A 21,223-nucleotide genomic window follows, 5' to 3' on the forward strand; every position below is an offset into this window, starting at 1 on the left:
GTTCGATTTAATTATCATATATTAATACGTATCGTATTTAAACATTATAAATAATATTAATTATCTTTAAATATTATTTAATTATATCGTGAAAATTTATAGCTTTGATCGATCAACTTAAACCGTTTCGAAAATTTCTCCAAAATTTAAACAGTATCGAGTAAACGAATCACGGAATCCGATAAATTGAAACTGAAGTCGGACTTACCCCGTTTTCGGTCCTTTTCGGAAAAATATCAATTTTCTTTCGTGTTCACAGCAATAACACTACACTAATACTTTAACCAATCACGGGCTCATATTCTACATTTTAATCCTACGTTAAATTAATCGAGGATTCAATATTTAATTCGCTTTCCATAAACCGATCCTAATTTTATCAATTTTTCGATTTCACGTTTGCAAATTTTTGAGTTTACTGTTTCTTGAATTTTTCGTTTTGAAATTTTTCAATTTTTCATTCTTCGCGTCTTCAGTTTCTCAATTTTTAATTTCTTGATTTTTGAGTTTTTTGTTTCTTCAGATTTCAAGTTCTTTATTTTGTTTTTTCATTTTCCCAATTTTTTAATTTTCATTTTCTTAATTGTATTCACAACTTGTTTATTTAATTCTTTGTCAGATTTGTTTGCGTTTTTTTTTCTTAGTACGTGTAGTCATCCTTGCACAACAAGAAACTTAAAATATGTTGAAAATGGTAAATTTTTGTAGAGAAATATGTATTTTGCAATTACGCTCAGCCCCTCGGTCCAACAACGAATGAAAAATTCATCACAATTGAGATCGGGGCGGGTGGGTGGGTTTTAATCATTGTTTTTTTTTTTTTAATATACAGAGTTTTCTTTCAACAACAGGATTAACATGTTTTCTGTTTCTTATTGGGAAAAAAACTTCGTATATTGTAAAAGAAAAAATGTACAAAATATTTCGCCCGCCCACCCACCCCTTCTCAATTGTAATGAATTTGTTATTCATCGTGAGCTGAGGAGTGGAGCTTAGTTGCAAAATCCGCATTTCTCTACAAGAAATGACCATATGAAACATGTTTCTGAAAGGGTAGAATTTTCTAGAGAAATTTGATGTTACCACAAATTAAACTCAACCCCTCGGTTGTTAGTCAATAATTTGCTTTCTCCTTTTTCTCGAAAAACTGAAGAATTGAAAAACTGAAAAATGTAATAATTAAAAAATTCAAAATTCAAAACTGGTCAAATTTCAAATCGAAATACTACAAAATTTAAAAACTGAAACGTTCGAAAGTTCGAAAATCGGAAAACTGAAAAATTTAAAAATGAAAACTCGGAGAGATATCGCAGAATTGTGGAAAAGAAAAACAAAAAATTGAATAGTTGCAAATTGAAAAATTGACGAAACGAAAAATTGAAAAAAAGTGAAATTGAAAAATCTGTAAAACTGTAAAAATAAAGAAAATAAAAACCTGAAACGAAAAATTGCAGAAACGTAGTATTTGTTGGACTGTAGTTAAGAAGCGAGGGAAGTTCTGTCGAAATAACTTTCGATTAGTCTTTTAAAAGTTAGCAAAGTGTTAAATGGTATGTTTTTGTTACTGACACACTGTATTTACTTATGTGCGGGCATTCTTTATCTACGTAAATTTAGTGTATCGGACAGAGACAGAAACAGAAACAACAAATTTCGTAATGAGTACAGGTTTACAACACGTTATGCAACAGAATTAAAATTTGACAACAATCGGTTCGGTAGTTTCGGAGATAACTGTGACAGACATACAGACGTGAGAGCTATTTTTAGTACACTAGGGGCCATAGAACATCGAGAAAACATAAAAGCAGATACATTAAATAAAAGTTAAATGTAACCTTCAAATAAACGTTAGTATTGTTACATGTTATCTAAACGTTATATCAACGTATCACATTTCATTAAAATACTCGTTGGATGGATAGTGCTATTAAACAAGGTTAAAAGTGAAGTTCGTATAAAAGTTACATGTAAACTTAAAATAAACGTTAGTGCATAGTAAGGTAGCGTGTTATCTAAACGTTATGTTAACGTATAAAATGTTACATTGAAACAACCGTCTAAATTGAAAGCCAATAAATATGTAGTAGGCTTATGAGTTAAAACGCGAATTTTAATCGTCGTTGTTTGAATCTTGCTTCTAAAAAATTAGGAGTTTCTGTAACTCGAATCTCGTTTTGTTTTCGGAAGGTATTTTCAATAACGGGCTTGAGTTTATTTATGACAGCGCCTAACAAATCAAAGACAAAATGAAATCGATGTTACGTTTGGCCGTAACGATGTTTTGACGTGGAGACTAAGCAAAATCTTGCACGCCCACGTAAACAAGCAAAAAGGTAGCTTCGTTAAATAGAAAATGGAAGAACACGGACGATAATTAATTAAAAAGTGTCGCGTTGTGGTGCACTTGACTAATCAACACAAGTGGTTAATATCTCCTGAAACACAATAATTGCGCGGTTTCAATTTTACGTACGTATATACATGAAATAGAGAACTGTTTATGTGGTCGGGTGTCATCCTGACACAAGCGCAAAGCAGGATAGATCAGACATCCTGAACAGGATGCGTCCGATGCTTCAGTAGCAACTCGAACGTCGCGGGTGAAACACATTGTGTATGGTATCCTTCACGACGCGATCCACGTGGTAAGTTACACTTTACTTACAACTGCCTAAAAAAAAAAAAGAAAAATCCACCGAGATCCTGTATCGACGGGACTCGTTAAGAGCTTTTTTGATCGCTTTTAAGCCCGTTTAGAAAAAAGGACAAAGGCTGCCTAATTTAGGAAAACGCTTCGTTTTTGGATACCGGGGCTGAACATGTTTTTAGTAAAAGTAGAATTGGTACAAAAACGTGTCGCTCGCCTTGGCTTGACCAGATGAAAAAAGAAAACTTCGACGCTGTTAAATCGTGCAGCTTTAAAGATAAAATTACGGCAGTAATTGTAAGAACCTATAGGCGGTAATTCTGCTGTTTGTGCGATAAAGTCGCTTAAAAAGTGTTCAATTTTTTGTAGCACGCTGCACGCTTCAGTTTGTTGTTTTTTTTTTAAATTAATGATGTCTTTATTATTTGAGAAACGCCGGAGGATGGTAAGTTTGGTTACACAGAAATAAAAATAAAGAAAAAAATACAAATAAAACAGATTAAAAAAAAGTCACAGCTTTGGATTTATATTTTGAAATTGAGATGAATTATCCCGTATTAGCTACACCACCAAAGAAATATTTGTTAAATCTGTACGGCTTAGACACACATTGAAACACAAAAACTGATAAATCAAATCTGGATTTCACTCCTGATTTATTTTATGCAGAACACTTGCATTTTGTCACGAGTTTCAGCTGCACTCAACTGAGCGCACTTAATATACATGGAACCTTGTATCTATTTGCCCGTCGATGATAGAACCGCCTGTATAAAAGAATATGTTGATTTTTAATTTACTAAATCCCTAAAACAAATATTTAAGTTACTGACACATAATATCCATTCTCGCCCCATCAACAATATTTTTTTAAACTTTAAATCAATTTTTCGGTCACAAAATTTTAAAAACCAAAATGGCGGCCGCAAATTTCGTTTCAGGTTTCAACAAATATTAAAGCTAAATTCGCCAGAAAATGTTCGCGAGTTCTTTTCGTAAATAAATAACTCAAAATCAATAACTGAAACGTCTACAAAAGTGCGAAGGCACACAAATTTTTCTGCCGTTTATTACTAATTAACCGGTTTCGGCAACGCCATCTTCAGGACTATACTAATAAATGAAAAAAAAAATTTCAATCAATAACAACGACTGTTTTATATCCAGATTTGTTTAAAGAAAGAGAAGGAAATTAAATATGTATATGTTAAGATGGGTGTTCAGCAGCTACGCTGTCTCCGACTCGCACTAGTTGAAACGCATCGACATTGTTCTGGGGTTATAACAGATTTCTGTTGGGACCAATGCACCAAATAATCCTTTACTGTTAACACGAGATAAAAGACCCGCTCTCTACCGCCGACGGCGTCTTTTTTTAGATCAGATTTATCCGAAACTAAAAGCATTAAGAGATTTTCAATGATCGCCAAGTACCGTCCCGTTTCGAAATATTGGCAAAATTTTGACTGTCTCCGTTCCGCATCGTTTAAGTTTGCGACGTTTTGGTAACAAATTGACGCACAATGAACATGTAAAGTTTGACTTTTGTCTTCTGTAGAACAATTAGGGTGAAATAAAATTTGAAATCACAGAGGTGCGAAAATCGTTTGGAGTGTGTAGGTGGTTAAAGTTTCTTTTGATATGTTAATTATAGGGGCGTAAAATAATTATATAGTGTTTTACAGAGAAATACAAATATGACGCTAATTTGTTCTAGGTGGTTTGTTTTTGCTTTTAGTTGAAAGCAAGGTACGTAATAGAGTTAGAGAGTCGTGTATATTATTTTATCTAAAGCTTTGTGCCAATATCAGTCGTTTTGTATATTGGTAGAGGAGGCAAACAACACTAATTAATTACATCGGTGTCAATTTAATTGTCGAATGTGAGACAATAGAGAAAGTATAATGACGTTATACAAGTGTGGTGGAAGGAAGCGGTGGGTGCCTTTGTCTTAATTGTCCTTGTAGTCCTGTTTATGATTTGCGAGTGTGAATTTTTGACATCGAATGTTTTAATCGGTCCTCCCCTTTCTCATATATCAGAAGGCATTACGTTGATGTATGACTACCCGGACTAATATTTCAAGCTTACGATTGCGTATTGCTGACAACACTGCGTTAAAGTCAAATAAACGGTATAATACTGCGATTGTGATATTGCTATTTTGTGTTTTTGTTAGTTTCGTGAGAGGATCAAGCGCTCTTGGGAGCTCCGAGCAATAAACTTTCTATCATACGCCGAAGAAATCTAGTTTTATGTTCATTATTTGGCGGAGACGGCGAGCATAATTATTTTATAGCAAAGTAACAACTTTTTTGCCGGCTATTGTAAGGAGATAAATTTCGAGATAAGCTTTAATAACGCGCGGCTGCGAGTAAAGAAATAATATTTTACAACATGACCTCTTGGTTTTTTACATCCGTATAATTGCCGCGTTCATTAAACAAAGGATGTTTTAGACTTGTTAATATAGCACTTATTTTACAAGCAGGGTTTGATAACGATCGTAAAAATTAAAGTAAACTTTCTCGCGTACGGTTTTTTTCGTTTGGCTAAATTTGGTGGAGGCGCCGGGATATAAAATATATTTTGTGTTATATTTTTACGTTTATGGAAGGCACGGGCACAAATTAGCCGAATGCTGCACCGAGGGATTTTATTTTTTGATGCGTTGTTTAGCAACTCGAACAAATTTACCGAATACTGAAAAAATCCTACGTTATTTACTTTCCCGAATACTACTAGATATGCATATTTATTTCAAAACACGCATGAATTATTTATGCCAATAAACTTTTGCCGTGCTTTCCACCCAAAGTAAAATAAAAATTCGGCGTTACATATTCACGTAAATATTTGTCTTTAATTCATTTCGAAGAGTATTTTATTTTTGGTCGTCCCGCAGGAAGACAAAAAAATCTTATTAAAAACAAACAGAATTATTTATAAAAAGATTAAAAGTGACAATAAATATATAATGATGGTATACAGATGCCCAAGATTTGAGAACGGATAGAGATATTAAAATTCTGTAAACACTGTTGATTTTAGCTTAAAATTTAGTACGTTGCAAATATGACACAAGTATGCCGTCGGACTACATTTTTTTAAATAGTAACCTATATGTTTATACCGAATAGATACACCATTAAATTGCAATTATAATGATATAAAACACTCAATGTGTTATATTAGTTTTATAATACAAAAAATACAACTATAGGTTTGCTTCCCCGACAAACAATAAACAATGGTTTTAGAGAATTGCAATATCTTTCTCCGTGTTCAAGAGTTTTATCTATGAGAAAAAAAGTAGGTTTCATTCTCTTAAAAAAAAGACAGTTGGGAGCCCCGAGAAAGTTTCGCCTTCTTTAAATAAGGAGAGTTGGGACCCTCGAGAAGGTTTCACTTTCTTAAGAAAAGACAGTTGGAACCTCCAAGAAAGTTTCGCATTAAAAAAAGACAATTGGGTGCCCCCGAACAGGTTTTACATTTTTAAAAAAGATAGTTGGGACCCCCGAGAAGGTTTGACATTAAAAAAAGACAATAGGGTGCTTTCGAGAAGATTTTACATTAGAAAAAAGACATTTGGCGCCTCCGAGAAGGTTTTACATTTTTAAAAAAGACAATTGGGTGCTCCCGAGAAGGTTTTACACTTTTAAAAAAGACAGTTGGGACTCCCGATAAGGATTCAAATTAAAAAAAGACAATTGGATGCCCTCGAGAAGGTTTTACATTTTTAAAGAGACAGTTTCACATAAAAAAAAGACAATTATGTGCTCCCGAGAAGATTTTACATTTTTAAAAAAGACAGTTGGGGACCCCGAGAAGGTTTCACATTCTTGAAAAAAAAAAAAAAAAAACATTTGGTGCCCCCGAGAAGGTTTTACAGTTTTAAAAAAGACAGTTGGGACCCCGGAGAAGCTTTCACATTAAAAAAAAGGCAATTGGGTGCTCTCGAGAATGTTTTACATTAAAAAAAGACATTTGGCGCTCCCGAGAAGGTTTTACATTTTTTAAAATGACAGTTGAGACTCCAGAGAAGGTTCTACACTTTTAAAAAAGACGGTTGGGACCTGCAAAAAATTTCACATTAAAAAAAAGACAACTGTATGTCCCGAGAAGGTTTTACATTTTTAAAAAAGACAGTTGGTGCCCCCGAGAAGGTTTCATAGTAAAAAAGACAATTGGGTGCTCCCGAGAAGATTTTACATTTTTAAAAAAGACAATTGGGACCCCCGAGAAGGTTGCACATTAAAAGAAAGATAATTGGGTGCCCCCGAAAAGTTTTACATTTTTAAAAAAGATAGTTGGGACCCCCGAGAAGGTTTCACATTGACAAAAAAGATATTTGGGGCTCCCGAGAAGGTTTTACATTTTTAAACAAGACAGTTGGGAACCCCGAGAAGGTTTCACATTAAAAAAAGACAATTGGGTGCCCCCGTGAAGGTTTAGCATTGGTTTTACATTTTTAAAAAAGACAGTTGGGAAGCCAGAGAAGGTTTCACATTAAAAAAAAGACAACTGTATGACCCGAGAAGGTTTTGCATCTTTAAAAAGACAGTTGGGACCCCTGAGAAAGTTTCATATTAAAAAAAGGACAATTGGGTTCCTCCGAGGTTTTACATTTTTAAAAAGGACAGTTGGAACCCCGAGAAGATTTTACATTAAAAAAAAGATAATTGCGTGTTCTCGAGAAGGGTTTACATTAATAAAAAACATTTGGCAGTTGGGAGTTCTGAGAAGGTTTCACGTTAGAAAAAGTCATTCGGGGCCCCCGAGAAGATTTTACATTTTTAAGAAAGATAGACACTATTAAAAAAGACGGTTGGTACCTGCGAAAAATTTCACATTAAAAAAAAGACAACTGTATGTCCCGAGAAGGTTTTACATTTTTAAAAAAGACAGTTGGTGCTCCCGAGAAGGTTTCATATTAAAAAAGATAATTGGGTGCTCCCGAGAAGATTTTACATTTTTAAAAAAGACAATTGGGACCCCCGAGAAGGTTGCACATTGAAAGAAAGATAATTGGGTGCCCCCGAAAAGTTTTACAATTTTAAAAAAGATAGTTGGGACCCCCGAGAAGGTTTCACATTGACAAAAAAGATAGTTGGGACCCCCGAGAAAGTTTCACATTGATAAAAAAATATTTGGGGCTCTCGAGAAGGTTTTACATTTTTAAAAAAGACAGTTGGTCCCCTGAGAAGGTTTCATATTAAAAAAGACAATTGGGTGCTCCCGAGAAGATTTTACATTTTTAGAAAAGACAATTGGGACCCCCGAGAAGGTTGCACATTAAAAGAAAGATAATTGGGTGCCCCCGAAAAGTTTTACATTTTTAAAAAAGATAGTTGGGACCCCCGAGAAGGTTTCACATTGACAAAAAAGATAGTTGGGAACCCCGAGAAAGTTTCACATTGACAAAAAAATATTTGGGGCTCCCGAGAAGGTTTTACATTTTTAAACAAGACAGTTGGGAACCCTGAGAAGGTTTCACATTAAAAAAAGACAATTGGGTGCCCCCGTGAAGGTTTTGCATTGGTTTTACATTTTTAAAAAAGACAGTTGGGAACCCAGAGAAGGTTTCACATTAAAAAAAAGACAACTGTATGACCCGAGAAGGTTTTGCATCTTTAAAAAGACAGTTGGGACCCCTGAGAAAGTTTCATATTAAAAAAAGGACAATTGGGTTCCTCCGAGAAGGTTTACATTTTTAAGAAAATAGTTGGGACCACGAGAAGATTTTACATTAAAAAAAGATAATTGCGTGTTCTCGAGAAGAGTTTACATTAATAAAAAACATTTGGCGCCCCCGAGAAGGTTTAACATTTTTAAAAACGACAGTTGGGAGTTCAGAGAAGGTTTCACGTTAGAAAGAGTCATTTGGGCCCCCCGAGAAGATTTTACATTTTTAAGAAAGATAGACACTTTTAAAAAAGACGGTTGGGACCTGCGAAAAATTTCACATTAAAAAAAAGACAACTGTATGTCCCGAGAAGGTTTTACATTTTTAAAAAAGACAGTTGGTGCTCCCGAGAAGGTTTCATATTAAAACAGACAATTGGGTGCTCCCGATAAGATTTTACATTTTTAAAAAAGATAATTGGGATCCCCGAAAAGGTTCCACATTAAAAGAAAGATAATTGGGTGCCCCCGAAGAGTTTTACATTTTTAAAAAAGACAATTGGGATCCCCGAAAAGGTTCCACATTAAAAGAAAGATAATTGGGTGCCCCCGAAAAGTTTTACATTTTTAAAAAAGATAGTTGGGACCGTCGAGAAGGTTTCACATTGACAAAAAAGATAGTTGGGACTCCCGAGAAGGTTTCACATTGACAAAAGGATATTTGGGGCTCCCGAGAAGGTTTTACATTTTTAAACAAGACAGTTGGGAACCCCGAGAAGGTTTCACATTGAAAACAGACAATTGAGTGCCCCCGTGGAGGTTTTGCATTGGTTTTACATTTTTAAAAAACACAGTTGGGAACCGAGAGAAGGTTTCACATTAAAAAAAAGACAACTGTATGACCTGAGAAGATTTTGCATCTTTAAAAAGACAGTTGGGACCCCCGAGAAAGCTTCATATTAAAAAAAGGACAATTGGGTGCCCCCGAGAAGAATTTACATTTTTAAAAAAGACAATTGGGTTCCTCCGAGAAGGTTTCACATTAAAAAAAGACAATTGGGTTCCTCCGAGAAGGTTTTACATTTTTAAAAAAGATAGTTGGGACCCCGAGAAGATTTTACATTAAAAAAAAGATAATTGCGTGCTCTCGAGAAGGTTTTACATTAATAAAAAACATTTGGCGCCCCCGAGAAAGTTTAACATTTTTAAAAACGACAGTTGGGACTTCCGAGAAGGTTTCACGTGAGAAAAAGTCATTTGGGGCCCCCGAGAAGATTTTACATTTTTAAAAAAGATAGTTGGGACCCCTAGAAGGTTTCACATGGATAAAAAAGATATTTGGGGCTCCCAACAAAGTTTTACAATTTTAAACAAGACTGTTGGGACTCCCGAGAAGGTTTCACATTAAAAAAAAAGACAATTGGATGCCCGCGAGAAGGTTTTACATGTTTAAAAAAGACAGTTAGGACCCCGGAGAAGGTTTCACATTAAAAAAAAGACAATTGGGTTTCTTCGAGAAGGTTTGACATTAAAAAAAGATAATTGCCTGCTCTCGAGGAGGTTTTACATTAATAAAAAACATTTGGCGCTCCCGAGAAGGTTTTACATTTTTAAAAACGACAGTTGGGACTCTCGAGAAGGTTTCACGTTAGAAAAAGTCATTTGGGGCCCCCGAGAAGGTTTTACATTTTTAAAAAAGACAGTTGGGACCTCCGAGAAGGTTTCACATTAAAAAAAAAGGACAATTGGATGCCCCCGAGAAGGTTTTACATTTTTAAAAGACAGTTGGGCCCCCCGAGAAGGTTTCACATTAAAAAAAGACAATTGGGTGCGCCCGAGAAGGTTTACATTTTTAAAAAAGACAGTTGGGACCCCCGAGAATATTTCACATTCTAAAAAAAAAAACGACAATTGGGTGCCCCCGAGACTGTACAGAACGGTTTTCATTTGAAAAAATGTAGAATAATGATAAGCATTTTTAAAAATCTAAACGGGACCTAAAAATTCTAAAGTCAAAGCAAAGGACACCATCAATAATCAAAAAGGCACTAAGAAAATGTAAAAATAAATTGTTATACAGGGTGAGTCACTAAACGCACTAAATAGAAAAGAAAAGAAAAGTTTAGAAAAACATTATTTTTCAACTATACAGAGTATCCTGCTTTTAACACACAAATTATTTTTTTTTGAAAACACATAGAATTCGGCTATTGATGATTATAATTTTTTTATCATTTTGGCAACATATTCAAAATTTTGCTTCCAATAATTCAGAATTACCAACACAAAGATTTGCTTCGAAAATTAATAGTCAGGTGTATTTTTAAATAGATTCACTGGCCTCTTCCTAGGCTTAATAAACGTAGTACATTCTTAAAATTTCGATTTCGATGCTGCGTTGCCACGTCATTTCAGTTTTTTTAAATAATATTACAATTTTCAAATATCGATATTTCAGTTTTTTCAAACAGGACACCCTGTATTAAATTATTACATATGACGGTTTTTTATTTTATTTCTTTTTTTTTTCAGTATCTAAAGTTAATAGGTTATATAGAAAGCAAGAGTAGAAAAAATAGTGTCAGATGCTCTAATAAAATAAAATACAACTGAAGTTAAATAAAAGTGGAATAACGTGGCAACAACGCACCACAATTCAAAAGTAGACCAGGGTTACAAAGCTTATAATGAGGCCAATCACAGTATGCAAAAATGTATAGTGGATCTCATTTAAAAAGTAAGTTCCATGTTACGTTTTAAAAAGAGAACACTCTGTATAGTTGAGAATCATTTCAATTTATTGTACTCAAAGAAACATGACTTTGGGTTTTCTATTTTAATAAGTAATGAGATATTGAGGATAGCCCTTTTAGTGACTCACTCTGTATATTAAAAATAAAAGGAAATAGTGATGTCATAAATTTTTTGAAGGGGTCAATAAATAAATTTTCTTATCTTTGTCAGAGTTTTTGTTATAATTTACACTGATATTTACTGAATAATATTTTGAAACAATGTAAGAATTAAACAATAAATTCGACAGTTGCGAAAACTTGCACTTGTGAATTCTAAGATTGTTCGAGGACGAAAAAATGAAAAAGAAAAGTTGCAAAAATTAGAACAGAAGCGAGTAAATAGGAAAATTAAGAAGATTGAAATATTTTAAGACGAACGATAGACCATATAGAGGCATATTGAGAGAGGAAATTTGCATTTTCATATTCTATGAATTTCGAAATGTTGAAAAATAAGAAATGAAATATTTGTCCAAAGGGCACTTTTTACTAATTTCTGTAGATACTGTTCGATAAGTAAACGAATACTAAAAGAAACGAAAATTGGTTTAACGTTATTTACGCAGAACTTTCCTCAAAGTATACTCGAATAAATACAGAATAAATATTTTGCACATTTTAGATACCATGCTTATGATAAGTTTAAGGCGTTCAAAATTTTGCAGTTTCAAACTTAAATTGTAAAATGTTACTCAATTTTTTTTTTTCAAAAAACTAGATGTCTAGGGTAAAAACTTAAAACGAGTTTGTTGTTTTACAAAATTTAAATCGCATTTATTACGAAACTTTTGAAGTGACGTAATTACATTATTAGCGGGGATCACTAGGCCAATTTTGGTTACCGTTTTACTATTTTCACGACATTCTTAAAACACTGATAAAATTTGACAACAATCTAATAGTTTCGGAGATTCGCTGTTGACAACAGACAGACGACAGACAGACGGAAACAAGAGGCCTATTGTTTCGTACTCTGCGGACCATGTAATCCAGAAAATGTCAAAGTAGCCATTCGCTGGAAGGATAAAAAGAATAATTTTCCTCCAGAAAACTAAAAAAACAAACAAAAGAAAAAGTCTGCCAAGATAAAAAAAACTAAAGGAAATGGTTTTTCAATTTATCTAATTTGTTACATTCAAGATATACGACTGAATGAACATGTTCTTTAAAAAATATATCATCGATTCCTTTGTTAAATCTAACAATAGTATGTGCATGTCGTTAGTGAATGCAACATGTTTTCCGTCTCCAGTTGTGAATAAATGTTTACCAGCAACCACCCTTAAAAGTGCCTTCTTTTTCAGCCCCAATCACGTAAACTATCATTCTACCGGTTACCGTGCTACCAGCATTTAGCAACAGCTACTAAACGGCTCCCTCGAGTATTTGTAACAATATTTAAGAGAAATAAAACTTTTCCCTCAAAATAATGTTATCCCTTCGGAATCATATATTACTCGTGTATACTCTACAAACAATGACGTTTACGTTTGTTAATATTAAAAGTCGAACGACAATACAAAAACTACGCAAAACCGATTACGTATGACATCTAATTTAGTTGCGATATTTCCAGCTATAAACACTAAAAAGTGCTTTAAAAACGTGCCGCTTTCGGTAATAACACTGAAATATTATTCAATTTGACTTAAGAAACTTGTCTAATTAAACGATTTGGTAATTTTTCGGGCGCAGAGTTAGGAAACATCTGCCGAGTCACTGTGATAAATGTAAAACCCAACGCAAGTGTTAAGCAAGATACTTTGTAGCACTTAGTTGGCAATTTTACAAGGATTTTAAAATCGGTTCTCGATAAATGTTACCTTTTGTAAAAAGTAAATAACTATCAGGTTATAGGAAACGTGCTCGCAGTGGGTGAATAAATGAGTCATTTAATTGTTAATTAAAAAAGTTTTACATTTGGTGGATGCGCCGGGTCGGGACATAAAACTTTGTGTGTTAATTATGCAACTTATTGACAACAATTTTGAAATATGTCATATTTCCTGACGGGTTTATTAAAATGCTAATAATTTTTTGTTTGAATTGCAAAAGTGAAATTATTTTCTTTTGTAAAGTAAGCACAGGATTCAAACGTATCATTTGCGTCTCATTTCTTTTTTAGAAACTTTATTCCTCTCGACTTTCACGACGTATCGATAGAAGTTTATCTTGTTAATAATATTTTTAACTTGCGAAAAGCATAAATAATTGCTGTGACATTTTCGCATAAGTTAATTTCTAGTCTAATTCGCCGTCCTAATTTGTAGCTTGAAATTTGTTTTAATGTACTCAAGGAATGCGCCAACTTTTCGTTTAGCGGTTCACGAACGAATAATCATACGTTTTCACCAATTAACGTCGTGTGTAGAAGTTATAATGAAGTTCTGTATACTGTGAATATTTTTAATGACAACATTGACTATTTTATTTGTTTGTTTTTAAACGATTTGAACCTTGATTTGCATTGTGTATAAATTCAATTCAATAAATATAAATTGTCTAATATTGTAGGTGTATATTTGGCGGATGCGCCGGATCATAACACAACTTTCTTCGACACTTTAAGCGCGTTTCCTTCTACAGCTTATAGATAACAGCTTTAAAGTTTTAACCCTTGTGACGACAAAGTGCCAGTTGGGACTTGCCGTTTTTGGGAAGTTTATTATGCTAACATTATAAGAGTAATTTGTTTAATTGGAAAGGTAAAGATGCAAATTACTTGTGATTAAATTAGAGGTAGTGTTTTTCTGTAAAGGAACTTTTTTATTATAGAGCTCGTGCTTTTGACTGTTTGGCAACGTGAAATTATTGCGAGACCGGAGTCACTTAGTGGAATTTGTTGCCGAAAAGAATGCAGCCTTATAATTGGCTGAAAATAATTCGTTGTTAGCGGACTTCCAAACAGAATTTATTTAGGCTTATCGATTTGTTCTCTTTCTATAAACAAACTTAAAGTGGATGTTTATCTGATTTCATGCCAACAGTCGAATATATTTTCTGTATTTGAGAACAGTTTAGAAGTTTTAAAGTGTTTTTCATCTTTCAAAGTGTAATTTGTCAGTCAATTTCGTTCACTACTAAATCTTCACACCGTTTATGTCGTCGATAACTTGATTTATTTAGGTGGGCGCTCTAATTTTCAAAATGAAGAATAGGGAAATTTTGTTCATTGTAAAATAACCTCAAAATGGAATATTTTTTAAACAAATTGAATGTATAATTTATTAATCCCGCTTTACATTGGAACGATAATTTAAATTGCTAATTTGCTTAATTAACATTAATTTAAACACGTTTCATATTTTTGATAATATTTGTTGTACAGAGCAAACATAATCTCAACACAAACGTACATTTTTATTATTAATTTGTAGCTAATATGGAATCAGGCTGCACAATATTCCCGCCTGTCTAAATTTACACTAGCAAAATCAATAAACACAAAGGGTTAACATATTTTAAATATTTAGTAGTTTTAGTACGTCATTCATTTTTTATTGTCGCCTTAATGTTACGTTTACGCTTGTGTGTTTATTTGGACACCAAAATGCTTGCACGTTTCGCTTAAATTTGATTGAGCTGCTTTTATATACATATATTTTTATGTTTTTTTCTAGACATCTTATTCTTGAATGACAATAGTGCAAAACTATTTACAACGTTTTGTCTTTTTTAAAACCACCCCCGTACTTTTCAGGAACTAAAGCAACGGAACAATCTGATCCATCTGAAACGTGCAATTTCCTGCCAGAGGATATTTCCAAAGATAATATGTAAGTTCCATTAGAACTTGTATTGATTTCGTGACACGATGTCTTTTTTGGTTGTTTTAGATGTATTTCACACGTATGTGTACTGTGTTATAAACTAATTTAGTATCTCTTGATATTTGCTGTTCAATCTGAGATGACAGCTAATTTGCTGCATAAATCTCAAGACAGATGCAGTTAATTGAATGCAAGTCGCTTGTAAATTAATGTACTCTGATCCTGTTCATCGGGACGGGATCACCGCAAACTAACCAAGCCGTGCGACGGAAATAGGTTCACAAAAGGGAGTAACTATGACGTACATATTCAATTTCAAAAGTTTGCTCCTGAAAAACAAAGGCGCAGGGGATTCCGCTTGTTGAATTTAATATGATTAGTAAAACTAATGTGGTCGGTACGTCTCTGCTTACACACAGTATTGTTTCATGTGTTTTCGTATTTATTTTTGAATTTTTTGCTACCGCGTTTCCTACGAATCAGCTATTGGTCGCAAAACATCCGCAGCTGTACTAACCGTAACTGCCACATTGCCACATTTTTGGCTCATATTTATTTCATGTGTGTGTTTGGTTGATACTATGTATAACGGGTTAAGCCAAAATTGATTATAAGCAAATATAGGTGCACTATATTGGCATTAATTTTTTAGCGGCAGATGTCCAGTGCATACTCTTGAACCTCTAAAAGGTAATAGCCCCTGTTTGATATTTTATAGCCGGTGATAAATAATTTTGTTGTGCCCTCAATTACGTGATTCCAGCTTTAAATAAACACAGTGTTAGAGCTTCATGTTTATGGCGTAGTTGGAACCGACAGTTTTATGAGGGTACATTTAAAAATGAGCTGTCTTTTTTGACAGTATTTTTAGTAAACATGTCCGGGGCCAGTAAAAAACTTAGCGAGCGCCCCATTTGGTGATTTTAGCGGGAAAGTTTTGTTATTTTCCCGGAAATGATAATTAGCAATTTTCTCGGAACGGTTGAACGTCCGAAGTCAGCCGTTACTTTAATCTGTTGTAGCGCAAGACAATTTGATGCGAAGGCGACCGACTCTAGGCTCGTACATACGAGTGCGACATGGCCAATTCACTCCAATGGTTTTAATGAAACAATCCTGAGTTGTGCCGCGAAGTTGGGTGATAAAAACGACGCAGAAATATGCAACTGAATAACAGTGGCGGCGCGAATAAAGACGTAACATGGAACGGTAGCGCGGAACCCTCAGCCAACAAGTTAAGGACCTTAAAATGATATATATTCAATATTAACCCGACACATCTCAATTTTGTGACTTTTAAAGCGGAAAGTTGAGCTTACTTTCAGTTTCAGAAGCAGGTTAATGCAACTGCCAACTTTTCTCACTTGCTTCCACTTACACCTGCAGTTAAAGTGGGTAAAGTAAAACACGACTTCAACAAAAACTTCTGACACTGAAAGACAACGTTTACGATATTGTGACCCAGTTACCAGTGAATAATACGTCTTGAAAGTTGAAGATTTTTAAATCGGGACTACGCGGTAGCCGAATTTTCGTACGCGGTAGCACACAAGTTGTAGCCTTTTTGAAGTCAGAAGGTACAGCTAAGGGTTTAACGTCAGTCATAAACATCTCGTTACTGGAGGGCTTTTAAAGCAACGAAACTCTGAACTGGGTTGATAGGAAATCGGCACCTCGGTCTGAACGGAGCCTGTGTTAGGTCCGGGGGAAATTAGCTCGCTAACCATCCGCCAAGGTGCAATATAGTAGACATCGGCGGAATTATACGAGTAGATTGATCAAATATCATACTGTCAGTGCCCGGGGCCGAAAGGGAAGCCAAACAAAAGACTAGAGCCAAGTGTGAAGTAGCTTCTACATTGTTACATAACCCTTCGTATTGAACAGGCTTTGAAAGGCCTGAGTTAGCCTTATCTATACAGGACTTCGACCTAAGACACGAGGCATGATATATCCAAGTTTTCCCTTTAAAGGTAAAGGTGTCTCTTCTGCTGGCGAGTTTAAGGTCCTACCATGGCTTAGGCTGCATAATAGGTGAGTATTTGCGAGGTTCAGTCTTGCACAAAATCTTTTTTCCTTGGGGATCTTTTCTCTAGATCTTGATTCAGTAATCAATACATATCTGGCTTGGAGGAGGAAGGGTGCTCGTAATCCAGACGCCACCCTTCTTGTTACTGAGGTTTTGGGACCATATATCGTAGCATTAATTAGTGTAATTTGTTGAAAGAAAACTCTTGGGGCTACAATTTACGACAATAACCTTGGTGCCTTAAGAACAAAATTAGCCCCGCAATCTCACTTATGTGTTAATACTTGAAATAATAATAACATATGTTTAGAAGATGCGACAATGAATACAGTTTTGAGCGTTTGAGAAAATCCTGCTATATTGAGGGACTGAGTTCTCCGCCACTGGTAAAGACACTTTTGTTGAGTTATACTAGAAAGTGCAAGTGGGGGTTCGGTATTAGTCTCCATTTATCCAAACTCGTTTCGGTATAAAACGCTTCTTAACGCCGCTCTAAACTTTAATTATTACTTGAAAAAAGACACTTTAGCTCGAAGTTCATTAACTGATAGCCTTTTAGTCAATAAATATTTTATTTTAGATGAGGAGATGAAATCACCGATCAATAATAAAATTACCGTTTTGACTCAGCCAACACTTCCAACAGAGAAAATTAACACGGGAGTAATCGAAGATGGTTAAATTTATAACAAGCAGTGCGTTTGACGTTTTGACAGATTTGCGTCAGGCAGATGAAATAAAAACAGATGGTCCACCTGCTGCTGCTTTTAATTAACTAAAAGAGAAATGCTGTAAGGCTCGCAACGAAAATAAATTCTTCTATGATAAATATGTGATTTCCACCAGTCGCACTTTTATTAGACGTCCTACTCAAATTTCAGACATTCATCAAAGCTTGTTTTATTTCGGATTAACTATTAACGTGACATCTACTGCTTCAAGCCTGTATTTTCTCTGGAACTGGTTTTATATACTCACAAATGTATGTCATTTTCTATGCATGTAAATTTCATACCTGCTTGTGTATCTTTAATACTGTGTATCTAGCACTTAATGCATTCTTTTGCGGCTCCAGAGCGTTCATTTGTGCTTGGTCATACATATTTAAACAATTTTTTTTAGTGGAGCCTGGGTTTTGACCCTTTTTTTGTTACACTGATATATTTTTTCTCTCTCATGTTATATGTATTTTCGTCTTTCACAAAAACGTGCCTTTGTCGCACGTGAGTATTGTCTTATTGAGTCTTAATTGAGGTGCAATTAGCCTGTAACCCAAGATACTAGACACGGGGTACCTATATATATATTAAGTTGTCTGAAATAAGTGGTAACTCTCTAGAGTGTGGTTGCATCTCTTTTATGTGTTCTAGTTGACATTCCAGAAGCTAATGACCAGTAGGTCCTTGCTAAGGAATCCACTTTACGCTTGGTCTCCATGTTAATTAATACTCTAATCTACTTTAAACAGTTGCGGTATGGAGTGTTTTGAAGAATACCTCCCTTCCCAATTAGTTATTACCATCATTCCTGCTACAGGATGTGTGTTCGTGTTCACAATGTCATAATTGGCACAGGAAACAACGTCCCGGTTGAAAACTGAAACTCTTCCACATTGTGTTCTCTCGTTTTTTACTCTACGATCATGAAAAGTCTTTTGTTTGTGTGGTTAGTGCAGCGAACGTGTGCGAGCTCTTATGCATGTTTCAGTTCAGTAACTCTAATAAGCTTTTTTAAATCACTTTTTGTTTGCGTATACACTTCCTGGGTTCAAAGTGACCGTTCCATCTCGATTTTTTTAAGGTTTCTAAGACTCACTTAGGAGGATTCGGTGCAATTAATTTCAGCACTTTCGGTTTGTTTGTGCTGTAACGCGATCTGTTTTAATTTTCTCGCAGGGAACGTTATTTACCACCCCAACAGCTCTATTAGCACTATTAGAATTAGCATATTAAGTTACCAATTACTACACAACATTACAGGATGATTTTGGAACTAGCATATCCAGTGTAACACCGCGTTAAGGCGTGTTTACACCCTATCCTGACGACTGTGGTGAGGAAAGCAGATACGATTATAACATATTATTCATGACAGCAAGTGAGGGAGATACATTTTTTAAACAGCTTGAAATCTAATCCGCTACATATTAAATGTTTAATTGTGAATGCTGCAACCAGTTAAACACAGCAGCTGAATGTCACATTCCACTAAACGAATCTTATAGTCAGATTTTTCCGGTTTTCACGCCAAAAACTGGCTTAGAACCTCCATTATATAAGTATTCACGTGTACGTGACCAGAACGGTTGGACTTTGTTTATGCGGTTGTAACTGAAGCGAATGAAATTAGCGCGAAGATTGTTCGCTTTGATGTTAAGTTGACCGCGCAGAACAATTTTACCAGATTTGTATCTTGTGTCGACCAGCGCAACTTAATATTGTTTTATATAATTCGCGCTTACAGTGACAAAGGAAACATAGCAAACAAACGAAATATCTAATTGTGAAATGTAAAGTTGTTTTCCACGTGTGCTCGCATAGGCAACTTTTTATACAATAGTTAAATTTTGAGTCAATTACTAGAGAAAAAGTGTGATTTGTCCGTTCACGGGACTGTCTGCTAGTTGGTCAATAACTTTAAACGATTTGAGAGTTGGCGAGTTTTGAAAGTGTATGAACTTTAAATTAAAGTGAATGTATGTCTAGCACTTTAGTGGCCGCATGTTTGGAAGTTAATAATCAAGTTAAGTATGCATGTACCTCATTTCAGGGTGGCAATTTAAAGAGGCATTCGTGTAATGAAACCTCATTCATTTCAAACATCTTCGTGATTCAGATTTAACTTATTTATAAGCAAACTAATTATAACTAAGTAATTGCGAGCTCTATTTGCACTTTCCTGTTTTGCTTTTATTTGGCTGTATCTCAATTAGTCACTCTTACCACAACTAATACCTCTGCGACTTCTGTCTGTAAAGGATTTCCGCAGCTTGTCTGGATCTTCGATGTAGAAGACGGAACATCGAAAACTTGTAGACAGTTGCCTTATCCGGTTAATTGTATGTCGGTGGTATTTGTGTCGTTAACAAGGCGTTTGTGATAATATCAGCCGAGTTTGCAACCCTCGGTGGAAAATTAAAACGCACTCGTGTGCTCAATTAGCTCGCTATTGTTGCAAACACTACAACTCTTTAATTTTCCTAACACATCAAACACGGTTTCTAGGCAAAACCGAGTCTAATTTCATTTTAATGCATCGCGAACTCTCTAGGAGACCAATTTAATTATAGAGTTTGCAAAGCTCTAATTAATATTTTTGTCACATTTAACTTTTTGGGCAAATAAAATGAATGCTTCGTTTCAAATCCAGGAAATGTTTCGATGAATATGGAAGAGAAAAATAAACAGAGGATTTACACGATCGAAAATTCCTCACAACGAAAACGGTCTTAAGGGTAGTACACGGATCTACTATTTGTGTACTCTGTTTGTGCTTTAAGTAACTTATCTCATTAGCATGAGACAATCGCTAAGCTCGCTTTCACTGAAACGTCGAAAAGCAGACGTCGCGCCCAATCTTCCACAAACCTAAAACAAACTGAGTGCCAATATGTGTCATTTTTCCTTTTTCCTCGCACTGGTATTGAGGATTTTAAACGAAAAAAGGACAAAAACGCGCTTCTTTGTAGGGGTACCTCTACTTCCACACGACTAGCTCCAGACGTATCTTTTCTCTCTAACGTTTCTAAAGTAAAACACGATATCTCTAGGGCAGAATATTATTTTGTTTGATGACATTGAAGAGGTAAATGCTTTCTTATGTATAAAATTTAGTCCACCCATCGATCGAATCTGCCTCTGGCGAAATTTTAAATTCAGATTTATTGCAAAAATCGTCTCCGTTTCCAATTCTTCGATCCTTAGTCAAGTTTTGATTATATACAGAGAATTTGAGAAGCTAGTGCCTACCCAAACCGACCTCGAAAAATTTGCTTAATGTAATTACGGCTGTTGCAGGAATAAAGGATTGCCGATCGTATATCACTGTCAACTTCATTGTGTAAACCCGGTTTTAGTAGTTTTTGCAACGTTAATGCAATTACTTACAGATAGATCTGTTTATTTATCTTTTTCACGAGTTTGAATACATGTCACATATTTCTCATACATTTATTCCCGTAATCTACTACCTCTTTTCGTCATTCTTCCTTGTATTATCTTGAATTTTGTATGGATGCTTTAAATGAAGACATTATGGTGGTAGTTAGATCCTCCACTATTTATTATACATTCGTCTAGTGTGTCAATAGACCAAATCCAAGACTCGTTTTCAATAATAAAATAATTTGCGGATG

The 21,223-nt window shown here is 34.8% G+C and overlaps 1 protein-coding gene across 1 annotated transcript in view; it reads left to right on the forward strand.

The window, feature by feature from the left end:
• Positions 1-2,598: 2,598 nt before the first annotated feature.
• The window catches only part of Dscam3 (Down syndrome cell adhesion molecule 3), an 89,468-nt gene continuing 70,843 nt past the window's right edge, over positions 2,599-21,223 (forward strand). The window contains exons 1-2 of the mRNA XM_064072717.1: positions 2,599-2,648; positions 14,771-14,846. The gene's annotated coding sequence lies outside the window, so the exon portion shown is untranslated. The remainder of the gene's footprint in view (positions 2,649-14,770; positions 14,847-21,223) is intronic.

The sequence above is a fragment of the Zophobas morio genome, unplaced genomic scaffold (genome assembly GCF_036711695.1).
Source record: "Zophobas morio isolate AGI-343-1 ecotype UQ-CSIRO unplaced genomic scaffold, CSIRO_AGI_Zmor_V1 ptg000044l, whole genome shotgun sequence".
NCBI classification, from domain to species: domain Eukaryota; kingdom Metazoa; phylum Arthropoda; class Insecta; order Coleoptera; family Tenebrionidae; genus Zophobas; species Zophobas morio.